The 16,215-nt window shown below is 41.4% G+C and overlaps 1 protein-coding gene and 1 non-coding gene across 2 annotated transcripts in view; both read right to left on the reverse strand.

The window, feature by feature from the left end:
* The window catches only part of KRIT1 (KRIT1 ankyrin repeat containing), a 772,078-nt gene that overhangs the window by 236,474 nt on the left and 519,389 nt on the right, over positions 1-16,215 (reverse strand). The window lies entirely within an intron of this gene.
* On the reverse strand, positions 12,068-12,139 carry TRNAM-CAU. The gene has a single exon. It is a non-coding gene; the product is annotated as a tRNA-Met (tRNA).

The raw sequence follows: 16,215 nt of genomic DNA on the forward strand, positions 1-16,215 counted from the left end.
TGTTTTAATTTAATTACTTGAGCATGGTCTGAAACAGTTATTGGGTGCCTATCAAGACCTTCAATTAAATGCACATTTTCCTGTGAAATGTAAATTCTGTTTAGCCTAGCCCAGTTTTTGTATCTTAGGGAATAATACATAAATTCACTCTGAATTCCTAGCACTGAACTCACATCTTCCATACCAAACATTTTCATATTTTTTTTTACAAATCTACCCCCCTTTGTTATATTTCCCTTTCTGGGTCCCCCAGACACATCTTCATCGGTGGAACATAAATACACCGATTCGTGAAGAGCCGATCATGTCTCCTGAACCTGGCTGACTTCTTCAAATCAGTCTCCAGAGCTGTGGACAAGGGTAAAGCTGTCCACACAGACTATCTGGACCTCACCATGGCCTTTGATACCACCCCCCACTCTGGAATCACAGACAAACTTACTAAGCTGGGCAAGTGGAGTACCTCAGGGTTCAGTCCTGGGATCGCTCTTGTTTGGCATCTACTTCTCTGAAGTACAGGCCAACACTGAGGGGACTCTGTCTAACAAAGTTCGAAGATGACTGCAAACTGGGAGCCATTACTGAATCCCCAAATGGTGTGGATATTCTACAAAAGGGCCTTACAGAAACAGATGCTTGGTGCTAGAACCATGGGCTCAAGCTCAATGCCAAGAAGTGTATAGTTATCCCCTTTGAGAAAAAACATGTACCCATGAATTGCCACATTGGTGGCAGTACAGTAAACACCGAAAGTGTGATAAGAGACTTAGGAACACAGGTGGACAGTGGTCTCACCTTCGATAACCACATCACCACAATAGTCAGGAAATCCTTCTATGTGGCACACCTCATCACTGAGGGCTTTTCATCCAGAAAAAAGGAGGTCATTGTCCCACTGCACTCATCCCTCATTAGACCTATCATAGAGTACAATGCCCTGTTTGGTATGTACCTCACAAGACATCTGCAACAACTGGAAAGGCTGCAGAAACACCTCACTAAAAGAATCACAGGCCTAAAGCAGATGCCTTATGCTGACCGACTAAAAAAAGTCCAGCTATACTCTGTCGCATATTGTCCACTCAGAGGCGATCTCTGCTTAACATACAAGGGCATGTCAAACCCAGAGCTGTTGGACTGGGATTTCTTTAAGTGTAGCATGTCCATCAGAGCCACATGCTCCTGGGACCTAAACCTTGTCATCACAATGAACAAAACATGCTGGAGTGATAGGTTCCTGACCCAGAGACTCCCCATACTCTGGAAGAGACTGCCCATACATGTCAAGCAGAGTGCCTCCTTGGCCCTCTTCAAAAGAAACCTTGACGACTGGATGGCAGATAGGAAATTTACCCCAGGGATCACATCAGTTGCCCTGCTAGACAGGGGTCCAGGGAAGTAAATATCGTCAGAAGAAATAGCCAGGGAATTTTTCTGGCTAGGCTTGTATAGGCCCTAGGGCCGAAAGCCTAGTACCAACCTATGAACATGCCAGTGTAATCCTCATCCCTTGCCAGTACCCCTTTAGTACTACAAATCTACTATTACTGTCTTTTTTTACCTCCTCTATTACTAGTGGAGCTCCCCTTGTAATTAAAAGAAGTACTTCTCTCTTCCTATGCCTCAGGTATTCCACTGAATAACCATCCAGAAAACCTTTATCAAATTCACATGTTCACTTCTTTCCAAGTGTCTCCCCATGTAGCACTGATATTTGCACTCTACATTGTTAACATAGTTCACCACTCTTTCTTTTTGGTATTTACTTGTGAGACCATTAACATTTAAAGACATTATAGAACAAATAATATTCTTGAGGGATTCTTATCCCCATGTTTTATTTATAACAGCTTTTTGTTAAGTGTCTAGTTCCAGCTTTTGTGTTACATATATGGACTGTTTGGCAGGTTAATATTTTATACAATTGTTTCTTATCTTCATTTGAGCCTGTATCACATCTTGCAGAACTTTTTGTTTTATTAAAAAATCTAAAATAAATACACACACACGATACTTAAGAATAACACACAAAACTATGTACAAAAAAAACAAAGAAAAAATACTATCTTGCTTGCTCGTTTCCTGCCTTTCCTAGCTAGTATATTCCAGATCCCAGGCTTTGCTGCTTTCAGAACTTTATTTTCTGTGTTCAGAACTATCCAGACCTTGCTGTGGTAGAGGGAAGTCCTACGGCTTACCAGTGGGAGCGGTGAGCACTGTACTGCCTATCTAACACTAGAGTGGTTTCCAGCTCTGAAATTGCAATTTTATCAGCCATTTTGGACTGATTTCTATCCCTTTCTACTCTCTGGCTTAAAAACGCATGTGTTTGCGTCGTGCAGCACCGTGGGGCTACGGTTAAACTATTCCAGGTGCCAGAAAGTCTGCTCTTCAAATTTTCCCTTAGAACTAGCTGGTTTCTCAGTAGTAGCACTAAAATCTGAACCCCTGTGACTAGCATTTGCTCTAGAACCTGCTGTAAAGTACTAGGAAGCCTTAAACTGATACAAGCACTCAACTCTCCTTGTTAATAAGGAGAAATTAATCATAGGCACTAAACAGCCTATAATTGCAAAGTACCTTGCAATGGTAAGGGAAAACCGTTCTTGTACTTTACAAAAAAAAAAGCACCTAAACAGGCATGTCCAAGGGTCAGCTTCAGGTGATTTCTCCTGTCCACCTGGTGAATCTAGGCATAATGGGGCAATGCAGCAACTGCCTCATGTACACAGATCACCATCTTCTACTACCCAACACTACAACCTGTGAGAGATGCACTTACATAGCCAAACTGGAAGCAAAGCTTTCTAGCCAAGATTGTGCTAGACAGTCAAGAGGAGAAGGTTAACACCTGCACTACACCTCAAGCAACACATAGCCCTTCAAAACCCACACCATCAACATCCAGACATAGCAACACCAAACCCACATATGTGGAGGCCCTTAACATTAACCTGCCCAAGAAACAAGGACCTCTGAAGCTGAAATGCAAACAAACAGCAGTTACAACCAAAGTGACACATAGCTCACAACACCAGTGTGCCACCCAACAGCAGCCCCTAAGGCAAGACAACGTTCCCAACACTTTAGTCATAGGTGACTCTATAGTCAGGCACACTGATGTCCCACTCACCAGGCTGAACAAGGAGAAAATTACAGTCAGCTGCCTGTCGGGTGCCAGGATCCTCCACATAACGCATGCACTCAAGTCACTCCACAACAAGTACAAATACGACTCTGTCATTGTCCATGTTGGAATGAATGACTTGAGACGTACCTCCCTGGACTTCATGAAAAGAGACATGGAAGAGCTCTTGGATCATGTGGCCCAGGCAGGTATGACCCTAGCCCTGAGTAGCATCCTGCCTTCGCCTAGAATGATACTACAATATAAGGACAAAATGAATGACTTCAACAGCTGGCTAAGCTTCTGGTGTCATTCAAAGGGGATCCAGTATCTGTCTACCTGGGACAACATGATCAACAAACTATGATGCTTTGCCAGAGGTGGTCTGCACCTGTCGCACCTGGGATTCAGGTTACTGGCTAAAGCTCTTGTCACCCCTATAGTACCTTGTTTAGGCAAGGTTCAAAGGACAAAACCACCACCGTAACAGATACAAACATGCAAAATATGAAGGTAATGCTACTCAATGATAGAAGTCTAAACCTCAAAATGTACTCTCTCAAGGCACTCCTAAAAATGGAGAACATCTATACTTCTGCAGTAACTGATACCTGGTTCAAGGCTCCAAAGAGCACCCCTGCAATACCAGGCTACAACTCTTACCACACTTTTCGGCTACCAAACCAAGACCAAAACACTAAAGGTGGAGGAGTGTCCATATTCACCAAGGATATTCACACCTCCAGGCTAGTTGCCAAACACAATGCATCTGAAATTCTCCAGGTGCAACTAACACTAGGTAAGACTGTAATCTAAATTGTAGCTTGCTACAGATCCCCCACCATGCCCCAAGACTCTCACTACACCTTTCTAAACATACTGGAAAATATTAAGATACAACCAAACACCCTAATACTGGGTGATTTCAACTACCCTGCCATTAACTGGGAAAACTACTCGGGTACCAACACTTTTTCCCAACGGTTCTTGGACTTCATAAATTCCAACGCCCTGGATCAACTAATCCATTGTCCTGCCAGGGGCTCCAATATCCTAGACCTGGTCATTATCAACATGGGAGATAAATGCTCCACACCAGTGGTCACCCCCTCATTGGTCAGGTCTGACCATAAGCTAATCACCCTTGACATCCACATCCCCCCCCAGCCCCAGTAAGGAAACCTCCATAAAAAACTTTGAAAGCCAACTTCATGCTACTCAAGTCAGAAGTGACAAACTTCATGACACCCATGCAGATGGGAGCTGAAAGTTCGACTGCTGAATCCTACACTAAGGCACTGTATGAGCACATCCACTTGTGCATGAATTGTGCCATCCCAAATGGAACCAAGATGTTCTCCTCCAAAAAAAGGAAGTCAATCTGGTGGTCCCCTGCCATAAACAAACTATACAACAGAAGGAAGAAACTGTTGCAGAAAAGAGGAAAATCCCAGGATGCAAAAAACTCCCTTACCAGCCTCAGTAAGAAGCTGAGATGCCTCAAAATCCTCCAAAGCTAGTTACGAAAATAAAATTGCCAAAGATTCCAAAGACAAGGCATTCTATAGTTACGTCAAGAATCTAAATGGCAATGCTCAGATCTGCTCTGAGCTACAACAGTATGGCATTAAATATACTGATCCCAAGGATATTGCCAATATCCTGGCAGATCAATTTAGTGCCAACTTCACCCCTCTCTCACAACCTAAAGGGCCCATCTCAATACCAAAAGATTGTCAAATTCCGGTAATCACAGCCACACAGGTAGAAACTGCACTCTCCAAAGCTAAGAATACAGCATCCATGGGACCAGATGACATCCAGGGCTGTGTACTACATGAACTACAAAATGAACTGGCACCTCACCTAAGTGTCATGTTTAATCATAGCCTCACCTCAGGCTTTGTGCCCACTGCGTGGCACACAGCTACAGTTATCCCACTCCACAAGGGGGGATCCACACTGGATCCAGGTAACTACTGTCCCATCAGTCTGACGAGCCTGATCTGCAAGGGCATGGAACGCATTATCATGGAACTTATAAACAAAGACATTGGCAGCCTTCAAATGCTGGACCCCACCCAGTTTGAGTTTGTGAAGGGCCGATCTCGTCTCCTGAACCTGAATGACTTCTTTGAATCAGTCTCCAAAGCTGTGGATGAGGGTAAGGCATTCCACACAGCCTATCTGGACCTCGCCAAGGCCTTCGACACCATCTCCAGTCTGGAATCATTGATAAATTTACTAAGCTGGGCATAAATCCCTAAGCCACTCGATGGGTTACCAACTGGCTTACTGACAGAACCCAGACTGTAAAAGAAGCAGACTCCAAATCCAGTTCCAGACAAGTGGAGTACCTCAGTGTTCAGTCCTGGGACCGCTCTTGTTTGGCATCTATGTCTCTGAAGTACAGGCCAACACTAAGGGACTCTGGCTAACAAAGTTCGCAGATGACTGCAAACTGGGAGCCATTACTAAATCCACAAATTATGTGGATACTCTACAAAAGGGCCTTACAGAAACAAATGCTTGGTGCCAGAGGCTTAATGCCAAGAAATGTATAGTTATCCCCTTTAGGAAAAAACATGTACCCATGAATTACCACATAGGTGGCAGTACACTAAACCCCGAAATTGTGATGAGAGACTTAGGGACACAGATGGACAATGGTCTCACCTTTGATAACCACATCGCCAAAACAGTGAGGGAATCTTTCTATGTGGCACACCTCATCACTAAGGGCTTTTCATCCATAAAAAAGGAGGTCATTGTCCCACTGTACTCATCCCTCATTAGACCCATTATAGAGTACAATGCCCCGTTTGGTATGTACCTCACAAGACATCTGCAACAGCTGGAAAGGCCGCAGAAATAACTCACTAAAAGAATCACAGGCCTAAAGCAGATGTCCTATGCTGACCGTCTAAAAAAACTCCAGCTATACGCTGTGGCATATCGTCTACTCAGAGGTGATCTCTGCTTAACATACAAGGCCATGTTAAACCCTGAACTATTGGACATGCTCCACTTAAAGAAATCCCAATCCCTCAGAGCTACATGCTCCTGGGATCTACACCTTGTCATCACAATGAACAAAACATGCTGAGAGATAGGTTCCTGACCCAGAGACTCCCCATACTCTGGAATAGACTGCCCATACATGTCAAGCAGAGCGCCTCCTTGGCCCTTTTCAAAAGGAACTTTGACGATTGGATGGGAGACAGGAAATTCACCCCGGGAATCATGTCAGACACCCTGCTTGACAGGGGTCCAGGGAAGTAAATATTGTGGGAAGAAATATCCAGTGAATTGTTATGGCTAGGCTTGTATAGGCCCTAGGGCCGATAGCCTAGTACCAACCAGATTGTGGTTTCTACCTGTGTGGCTCGTTCTTACCCCACTAGAGGTAGCAACATCCTTGACCTGGTCATTACTAACATGGGCAACCGTTCTCTACACCAGTAGTCAGCTCCTCCCTGGTTAGATCCGACCATAAACTAATCACCTTGGAAATCCATATCCCCCCACCTCACAAAGGTAACCACCATGAAAAACTTCTCCAAAGCTAATGTTTGGGCTCCTAAAAACAGAGGTGGCTAACTTCACAGCACCCATGCAAATGGGAAATAGTTGCATGTCTGCCAAATCATACACCAATACACTGTATGAACACGTACACAAATGCCTGGATCTCACCATACCCAATAGAACCAAAATGCACTCCTCCAAAAAAAGGAAGCCAATCTGGTGGTCCCCTGCTATAAACAACAAGAGAAGGAGGAAACTGATGCGGAATAAGGTGAAGTCCCAAGACTGGTAAAACTCCCTTATCAGCCTCAACAAAAAGTTGAGATCCCTCATCAAATCCTCTAAAGCTAGCTATGAAAACAGAATTGCAGCAGACAGTAAAGCCAACCACAAAGTTTTCTATAGTTATGTAATGAATCTCCACGGCAATACCCAGATTTGCTCTGAGCTACTGCACAATGGTACCTCCTATACTAAGACAACAGATATTGCCAATACACTGGCCGACAGATTCAGTGCCAACTTTAGCCCCCCCCCCCCCAGACCAATCATAATAAGCAGTAGATTGCCAGGCACCCAGTATTACTGCTGCACAGATTAAAACAGCACTGTCCAAGGCCAATAATACAGCTTCTGTGGGACTTGACAATATCCCTGGCTGTGTTCTATATGAATTACAGAGTGAACTCGCACCTCACCTATGTGACCTGTTCAATCACAGCCTCACCTCAGGCTTTGTCCCTACCAAATGGCGCACTGCCACACTCATCCCTCTCCACAAAGGAGGAACGACTACAGACCCTGGGAACTATTACCCCATTAGCCTGATGAGTCTGATATGCAAAGTTATGGAACTCATCATCATGGACCCAATAAACACGGATATAGGGAATCTCCAAACTCTGGATCCCACACAGTTTGGTTTTGTGAAGGGAAGATCATACCTGCTCAACTTGGTCGACTTCTTTGAGTCAGTCACCAGAGCTGTGGATGAAGGCAAGGTGGTTCATACACCCTACCTTGATCTGGCCAAGGACTTTGTTACCATTCCCCACTCAGGAATCACAGAAAAACTCACTATGCTAAGCATCAACCCCTATATTAGTAGGTGGGTTGCAAACTGGCTCACAGATAGAATGCACAGTGTGAAAGTAGCTGCCTCCAAGTCAGACTGCCGACTAGTCACGAGTGGAGTCCCACAGGGTTCAGTCCTGGGTCCTCTTCTGTTTGGTATCTACTTCTCTGAATTCCAGGCCAACACGAAGGAACTCTGGCTGACAAAGTTCACAGATGATTGCAAGTTGGAAGCTATTATTAGCTCCACAAATGATGTTGATATCCTACAGAATGGCCTCACAGAGACCAAAGACTGGTGTCAGAACCATGGCCTTAAGCTCAATGCCAAAAAAATGTGTCGTTACCCCCTTTGGGAAAAACCTGGTTCCCATGAATTACCACATTGATGGTAGTCCATTGAATGCAGAAGGCGTTATAAGAGATCTGGGAACACAGGTTGACAGCAACCTCTCTTTTTATCACCACATTGCCACTGTGGTGAGAATGTCCTTCTATGTGGCACATAGGTTCATAAATTAGTACTAAGCTAACTGCCCTTGCGAGCCATTTAAGCCTAGCCAATTATCCCTTGTGAGACTCAAACCCTGCACCTTGTGCTTGCAAGGCAAGCACCTTAACCATTAGGCCACCCACCCAACATCTCATTACCAAGGGTTTTGCATCCAGGAAGAAAGAGGTCATCATTTCTCTGTACTCTTCCCTCATTGGACCAATCAGAGTATAATACCCCATTTGGCATGTTCCTCACTAGGCACCTGCAACAGCTGGAAAGGTCACAAAAGTACCTCAATAAGAGGATCCTAGGCCTTAAAAACATGTCCTACATGGACAGACTCAAAAAACTCCAGCTATTCTCTGTCTCCCATCATCTACTAAGAGGCAATCTCTGCTTGACTTACAAAGCCATGTCTGACCCAGCTCTGTTAGGAATGCCACATCTAAAGAAATCCCAATCCCTCCACACCACATGCTCCAGAGACCTCAACCTCATTACCACAATCAGCACAACGTACTGGGGGGACAGGTTCATAACTCAGAGACTGCCCATGCTATGGAATAGACTTCCCATACATGTCAAGCAGAGCACCTTGCTGAGCCCTCTTCAAGAGAAATCTTGCTGAGTGGATGGCAAACAAAATTCACCCCGGGGATAACTCCAGTGGCTCTATTCGACAGAGGCACTGGTAACTAAGGTCAGGTGGCACAATGCCAAGGTAATCCTATGGCTAGGCTTGCAAAGGCCCCAGGGCCATTAGCCTAGTACACACCTATGAACACTGGGAAAGGTTTCACTGGCACAGTCTCTCTCTGTGGTCTTTATTACCAGAAGAACAAGTAGCAGAATCTCCTTCTGTTTCACAGTTCACTTTTTGTTGGACAAACTTCTGTATTTCTTCCTTAACATGTACTTCATCAAAAAATGTTTTTGTTCCTCCAGGGAAAATATGAAGATAGCTGGGAACAGCAGTTTGAATTTCAAGCCCACGTCTCAGCATTCCCTATATAATGGAATACATTTATTCCTCTTCTGCCTGGTGTACAATGAGTAAGCAATCATTCTCCACAAATGCTCTGCTGTCTCCCTCTTTTAGTACTTTGTCCTTCTACTACAGTTTTGTCAGAATCAACTCCTTGCATTTTTATTATTAAAGGTCTAGGGTAGGCTGTTTTCTCATAGCCAGGTTTGCAGCGTACACACAATGTGCCCTTTCAATTAACAATTCCTGTTGTGGAATACTTGCTTATTTGTGCTTTCATGAAATTAATACAGTCTGTTCCTTTGAGCTTCTCATGTACAGCAGAAAATCTCTGGTTTTCTCCACATGCTCTGTCCTCTAATTCTATCATTTTTGTAACCATCTCTTCTTGTGCAGTATTATATTCAGACTACCCTTTCTTCACTATATCATCTTATCTAAGTATCTGTTTAAAGCTTCTTCCATTTTTTCAGGCCTTTTATTGTTTGAGTTGATATACACTCCATCAGTGTTTCATTTAGTCAGGTATGTATGCAACTGCTTTATTCTTTCCTCAAGGTTACTGAAGTCATGTTTGGAGCTTGCACTTTTTGCTAAATGGATACAGTACTTTCCCCAGACAGTATTTTTTCATCACCTTTTGTAGCTGATTTTCTTTCAGGTCCTCTGTATTTCATTTTTAATGGCATCCAGGCAGTGCACTTACTAGTTAGTTACTGAAATTTACTCAGAAATCCAGATTCACTGGCTTTCTTTGTTAAGTTTCTGTTTTCACATTGGGAGCGCCAGGAGCCACCTTGGAAGTGATGCACCCTCAGGTATTACCTGTTCTAAAGGCAAGGTTAACCATGCTAATGGGCATGTTACAGCCTGTATTCCTACCTGCAAAGACAGCCTGTATTCCTACCTGCAAAGATTACTATCTGTTTTTATATTGCCTCTATTCTCTTCCCACATGTGAACAACTTGCTTGCTTTCAGTAAATATTACCTTTTAACCTGAAGAAAAAATGCACTAGTGACCCTTAGTTAAGGAAACTGTGCACTCTTACATTTAATGCTTTAAATTATCAAGGTTGCTAGGAAGGTAAATACTTTTATAACTATTTCCACAGTTTCAAACGTTCTTACTTTACTTTTCTTATTTTCACTGAACTGCTTACCAACTTTACTTTAAAAGTTAATTACACTGTACCTCATCAGATTTCAGTCAGAACACAATGCTTCACTGAACTGCTTCCTATTATTCCTTTAAGAGTTAATTACATTGTACCTGGTAGATTTCCCTAAAAACATACTGTTCAGACCTCTCAAGATTAAGTTCTTGCAAATGCAGGCTGTTCGTCTTCATCCAAAAACATGATGCTCTACTATTTTTTTTTCTTTTTTGAAAAGTTCTATTTTTGAAGACTTATATTCATCCAGTTATTCCTTTATTTCAGTCACTGATTTCTGCAGTTTTATCAGCTCATATGAATAGCAACTTAAACTTTATTTTACTTTTCCAGCCATCTGTCATATGACTTAATGTATTCCTCCAGTGTCTCACTTATTTTACACATTTTTGAGTGCAACTGATTATTTTTCCCTCTAAATTACTGGAAACCATCTCCTTACTAAAGATGAAACCTGAACTGCTTTTTGCTAAACAGCTGCAAGGTTCTTCCCAACCAGAGCTACTGCTACTTCTTAATTTTCTAAAATTCTTCCTTGGCTGGCATCCAGGCAATGTAATCACTAGCCAGTCATAATATTTTACCTGAAATAATAATTTTACTGGCTTTTTAAAAGTTTATTAGTCTACTCACTGACAGAGATTTAAATCAACAAGCCATCTTTAATCAGGGATTTAATAATTTTTTTAACCTCCTCTCCAACACACAGCCACACCTTTAAGAAAACAGACAAAGTTACAGAAATAAAAATCTGAAGTTACATCAGGAGGTTCTGTTGCTACACCATCATGAGTGCAGAGTGTCAAATAAGTGGAATGATAGCTTTTGAGCCTTCATTTTTAACTGGTAGCATGTAGAAAACAGAAAAGGTTAAATAATTATGACATTTGCTTACAGGACATTTTGAATGTTAAGAGTACCACAAAAAGAGAGATCCAAAGGGGAGGGAAGAAGAGAAAATGCCATAATGCAAGCCCTCACAAAGACCAAGTTTTATAAGGAGTATTCAAACACTGAGGAGTCCTCTGAAATTCCAAACAGTGCAACAAAAGGCCTAAAATGGAAAGAAGGAACCAAAAAAAGAAGAAAGACCTGAAGATAATCCTCCAAAACATAGTAATAGTATGTATGGATGACATCCAGGCTACAGCACACATCAACCATGGAGGCTTCAGCTCATGCTGATAGATTCCTGGAACTTGAAATTGAAGCACTCAACTGTGGTAAAACATTGTTGGCAGACCGGTCATTTGTCTATTAGATTTTTATTGACAAAAGATGACTTAGTTGACAATCATCTTGGATACAGTGTGTCGGCAAATGCAAAACCCTTCTTTCCTAGTAATCAAATGTCAATAAATGAAGAAGGAAAGTCTGACTGGGTAAGCTCTCCATTTTCAGCATAGGCCCGGGGAGAAAGAATGTTTTTGTAATACTTTGGACCTTAAGAACAATAATTTTGCAATCTTCAAAAATAATAAAAAAAACTTGGGAGTTTAAGGAGGTTCATAGACTCCTAGATTACTACTAGGCTAACTGCCCTTGTGGACCATTTTAAGCCTAGCCAATTATCACATGTGAGACTCAAACCCTGTACTTTATTTGTAAGGTAAACACCTTAACCATTATACCAACCTCCCACCTTCAAACCCTATTAGTGTTAAAAGCTTTCTACCCTTTCCATAGCAGAGGATGGGTTTGATCCATCGACCTCTGGGTTATGTGCCCAGCACGCTTCCACTGTGCCACTCTGCTGTTTTCATTATATGAAATTATACACAAGTGAAATGATTAACGGCATATACAATCTGTATGACAATGATTTAATATTTAGAGACATTTTAGCCAGTTTACAGAGAAATTATAGTATAATAAAGTCAGGAATTACAATATGAAACAAGAGAAAAACAGGGTTATGGCATATTTAGAAACAGAAGCAGGGGAGAGAAACTGACTGAAGTAATGAAGTAAGTGAAGAAGGTAGAGCAAGGAGATGCAAGGCATAAATGGGTAATTTTCATATTTAGGGATATAGGTTATCTTGGGGTTGAGCAAGAACAGAGACAGAGTTTGGCTAGGAAGTCTTTCAGAATGGTTTTAAATGAATGCAGGAGTGCACTGACCTGATGGATACAGGTAAAGAGTTCTAGGCCTTAGCAACTTGGTATGAGTACAGACTATGCCCATTAGATTTAATAGGTATGTCTCCTGTAGCATTGCTATTTATGCTTTACATTTTCATATATAGTTCCCTACTCTTTCTTTTTTGTATTTATCTGTGAGACCATTGACATTTAAAGACATTACAGAAATCATAATTTTCTTCTTTAAAAGTTATTATTCCCACCTTTTATGTATAACAGCCTTTGTGTTAAATATCTAGTTTCAGCTTTTGTGTTGCATGCATATACTGTTTGGCAGGTTAATCTTTTATACAGTTGTTTCTTGTCATCTATTTGAGCCTATGTCACATCTTACAAAATTTTGTTTTATTGAAAGCCCTCAAACAAACAAACCAAAAACAAACACACCCCAATACCTGCCTAATACCTATTAACTTAAACATAACACATAAAAATATGTACATCTTCAAAAATTTAAGTTTTACCCTTCTAATAGGAACAAATATTCCAAACTGACAGCCATACACACAGACTTGAGATAACCTAAAATAATGGTTATCCATGCTTAGATGCATGGTACAGCCTGTGCTTCTACTAGGTGCTGTCTGGCTTTGTCTTATCTTTACAGCTCTCTCAGCTGGGAGAACACTTAAATGCTTAGAGAAAACATTTTCTCCAATCCATTTCTCTTTATAAGATTGTCTCGTAGAGACAGGAGAACCAGACGCAAAATTGCCAAGCTTACATTCGTTTGCTAGAAAAAGCCTTACAATATTCAATATTCTTATTCATTTATGTGACTTCTCTTAAAACTTGTTACTAGATTAACCTAATGGCCTTAACCCAGCCACTCCGCTATGCAAGAGTGAGAAAAAGCAGACTAATGTTTTTGTCATGCTCTTTTAATCGGATTTTTCCTCTTCCTTTTTGTTTTTTTTAAACACTGCAGTACCTACATTTCTTAAAAGTGAATGAGGAGAAAGAGAGAAGAAGGGAGAAAAAAACAGGAGCACCTATTTACATTAGTATCCCCCTTACACTTAAAATTAACTGAGAAAAATGTATTTTATAGCATGCAAAGAAAATCATGCACTATTAAAATAATACCATTCAGAAAAAAATGTTGTTTTACTTGCATTTAACTTTCTCCCTCCTCTTCCCCTCTTACAAGTATTTTATTCAGAACATTAATGATATGAAGTAGGGCATATGCTTTACAGTCCCCTACAAGTTTAACAAAGTCCAAAAAGGTCCAATATTTCCAGATTTTCTTGTTCTGTCATGTTTCACAAATATAATTATTGTTTTGTAATCCCACACTTGTCAATTTCCAAGTTACTGGTTTTAGTCCTGTACATCGCCATCTCCCATATCCTGTCTCTGCTTCATTTCCAACATACTCTTGATTCTACTAGTCGACTCTTGTGTTTTTTCTTTCCTTCTCTCAAGCATTTTCCTTTGAAACACTGAAAAAGGCTTCACTGGCACAGTCTCTCTGTGGTCTTTATTACCAGAAGAACATGATGCAAAATATTCCTTCTGTTTCATAGCTCACTTTTTGTTGGACAAACTTCTGTAGTTCTTCCTTAGCATGTACTTTATAAAAAATGATTTTGCCCTTCCAGGTAAAAATATTTTGAAGCTAGCTGGGTGCAGCAGTTTGAATCTCATGCTTTCTCTACATTCACTGAATAATAAAATAAATTTACTCCTCTTCTGCCTGGTGTACAATGAGTAGTAATTCTCCAAAAATACTCAGTTGTCTTCCACCTTTAGTAGTTTGTCTTTCTGCCACAGTTTTGTCAAAATGTATTTATTTTATTTATTTATTTACATTTCTTGACCGGGAGTGTCTGACTGGACGTAGGTCCATTTTCAGTGGAGGCCCGGGCAGAAAAGCTCCACAGTTAAGATAAACAGACAGTAGTTACATTAGATTACATAGTGATTAAAAATTTAACATAGCAATTAATTACAAACATATTTACAGATGAAGAACACAGTACATCAATAGACAACTAGAATCTTTATCTGTGAAGTACATAACAGACATTAACAAATGTTACAATAAGAAGTTCCTGCTGTATAATAAGTACTAGGCTTATGAGCATCTGAGCTTGCTATAATCAAGGTAGTTAGTGGGGGTGGAAAGAAAGGTAGTGGTTGGATGGGGTGGGTGATATTAGAGTGGGAGTTGCAAGGGCATAGCCAGCATGTTTTAGGTGCGCTTTTAGTAAAGTTTTGAAGTGGGTGCATGATGATACGGAGGTAATTGTGGGTGAGAGGGAGTTCCATAATTTGGCTATGGTGCAAGAGAATAGTGCTTCACCAGCAGAGCTATTGGCTTTAGTGATCTCCAAGTGAACTTTGTTGCTGGATCTTAGTGGTTTGGTGGTGTGATAGGGTTGGAGTAGATTCTGGAGGGATGGGACATTTAGTGGATGGTTTACTAGTTTATGGGTGAGTGATAGTTGATACCACTGAAGGAGGTGAGGGAGCTGAAGCCAGCCCAGTTAAGCAAGTGAGAGACAGTGGTGACTACGGTAGGATGCCCCTGTGGCGAATTTGGCGATTTTGTTGTAGCAGGTCTCTAGCTTGTTTAGATCGCATTGCCTTAGGTTGGTATATATTAGAGAGGCATAAAGTAGGGTGGAGATAAGGTGGGAATTTGCTATTGAAATCTTTGCTGCTTTGGTGAGAAGTTGCTTATTTCTGTATAATGCTTCTAGTTTTTTGTGGACTTTTTTTTATGGTCATGGATATGTGAATGTCAAATTTTACTTTATTGTCTATTTCCACTCCTAGCAATTTGGTGTGTTCAGTTGGGTTTATAATGGTGTTGTCTTTTGCTGTGATGTTAAAGTGAGAGTTGTTTTGAGTATGTTTGATAGGTTGGAAGATGAGTAGTTTAGTTTTGTTTGGGTTGAGTATTAATTGGGCATCAGATAACCAAGTTTCAACAGAGGAAAAGGCTTTCTGTGTGACTTTTTGCAGTTTGGGTAGGGACTGGGCTGAGCAGATGATGGTTGAGTCATCGGCGTACTGTACGAGTGTGCCATGTTTGGTGGCAGAGGCTAGATTATTGGTGAAAACAGAGAAGAGTAGGGGTCCAAGGATGGATCCTTGGGGAACCCCTATGGAGACAGGTAGTTGGGGAGATATGTCATTCTGCCATACAATGGATTGTTGGCGGTCAGACAGGTAACTCTGAAACCAGTTGGTGACTGATTGAGAGAAGGATAGGTTATTGAGGACAGAGATGAGTTGTGTGGGACCATGTCAAGCACTTTAGATAGGTCTAGGAAAGTAGCAGAGGAGAGACAGCCATTGTTTTTATGCTGAAGGATAGTGTTAGTAAAGGAGAGTAAGGCAGTGGTGGTGCTATGGTTTGGTCGGAAACCATGCTGAGTATTGGAAAGGAGGTTGTAAGTAAGGAGGAAGTCTGAGACCTGAGAATGTATGCATCTCTCTGGTATTTTGGAGAGTGGAGAGATATGGGGCGGTAATTGGTTAGTTCTGTGGAGGGGCCGCCTTTGTGGAGGGGAATTATATGTGATACTTTCCACAGTATGGGAACGTAACTTTCTGACAGAGATCGGTTAATCAAGATGGATACTGGGTAGGCCAGAGCATCAGCTGCGATTTGTAGGTATTCACTTGGGAGGTTGTCTGCTGCTAATTTGGTGGGCATAAGTTTAGTTAAGAGTT

This window comes from Protopterus annectens, chromosome 3.part1, assembly GCF_019279795.1.
Source record: "Protopterus annectens isolate FY-2018-M chromosome 3.part1, PAN1.0, whole genome shotgun sequence".
Taxonomy (NCBI): Eukaryota; Metazoa; Chordata; order Ceratodontiformes; family Protopteridae; genus Protopterus; species Protopterus annectens.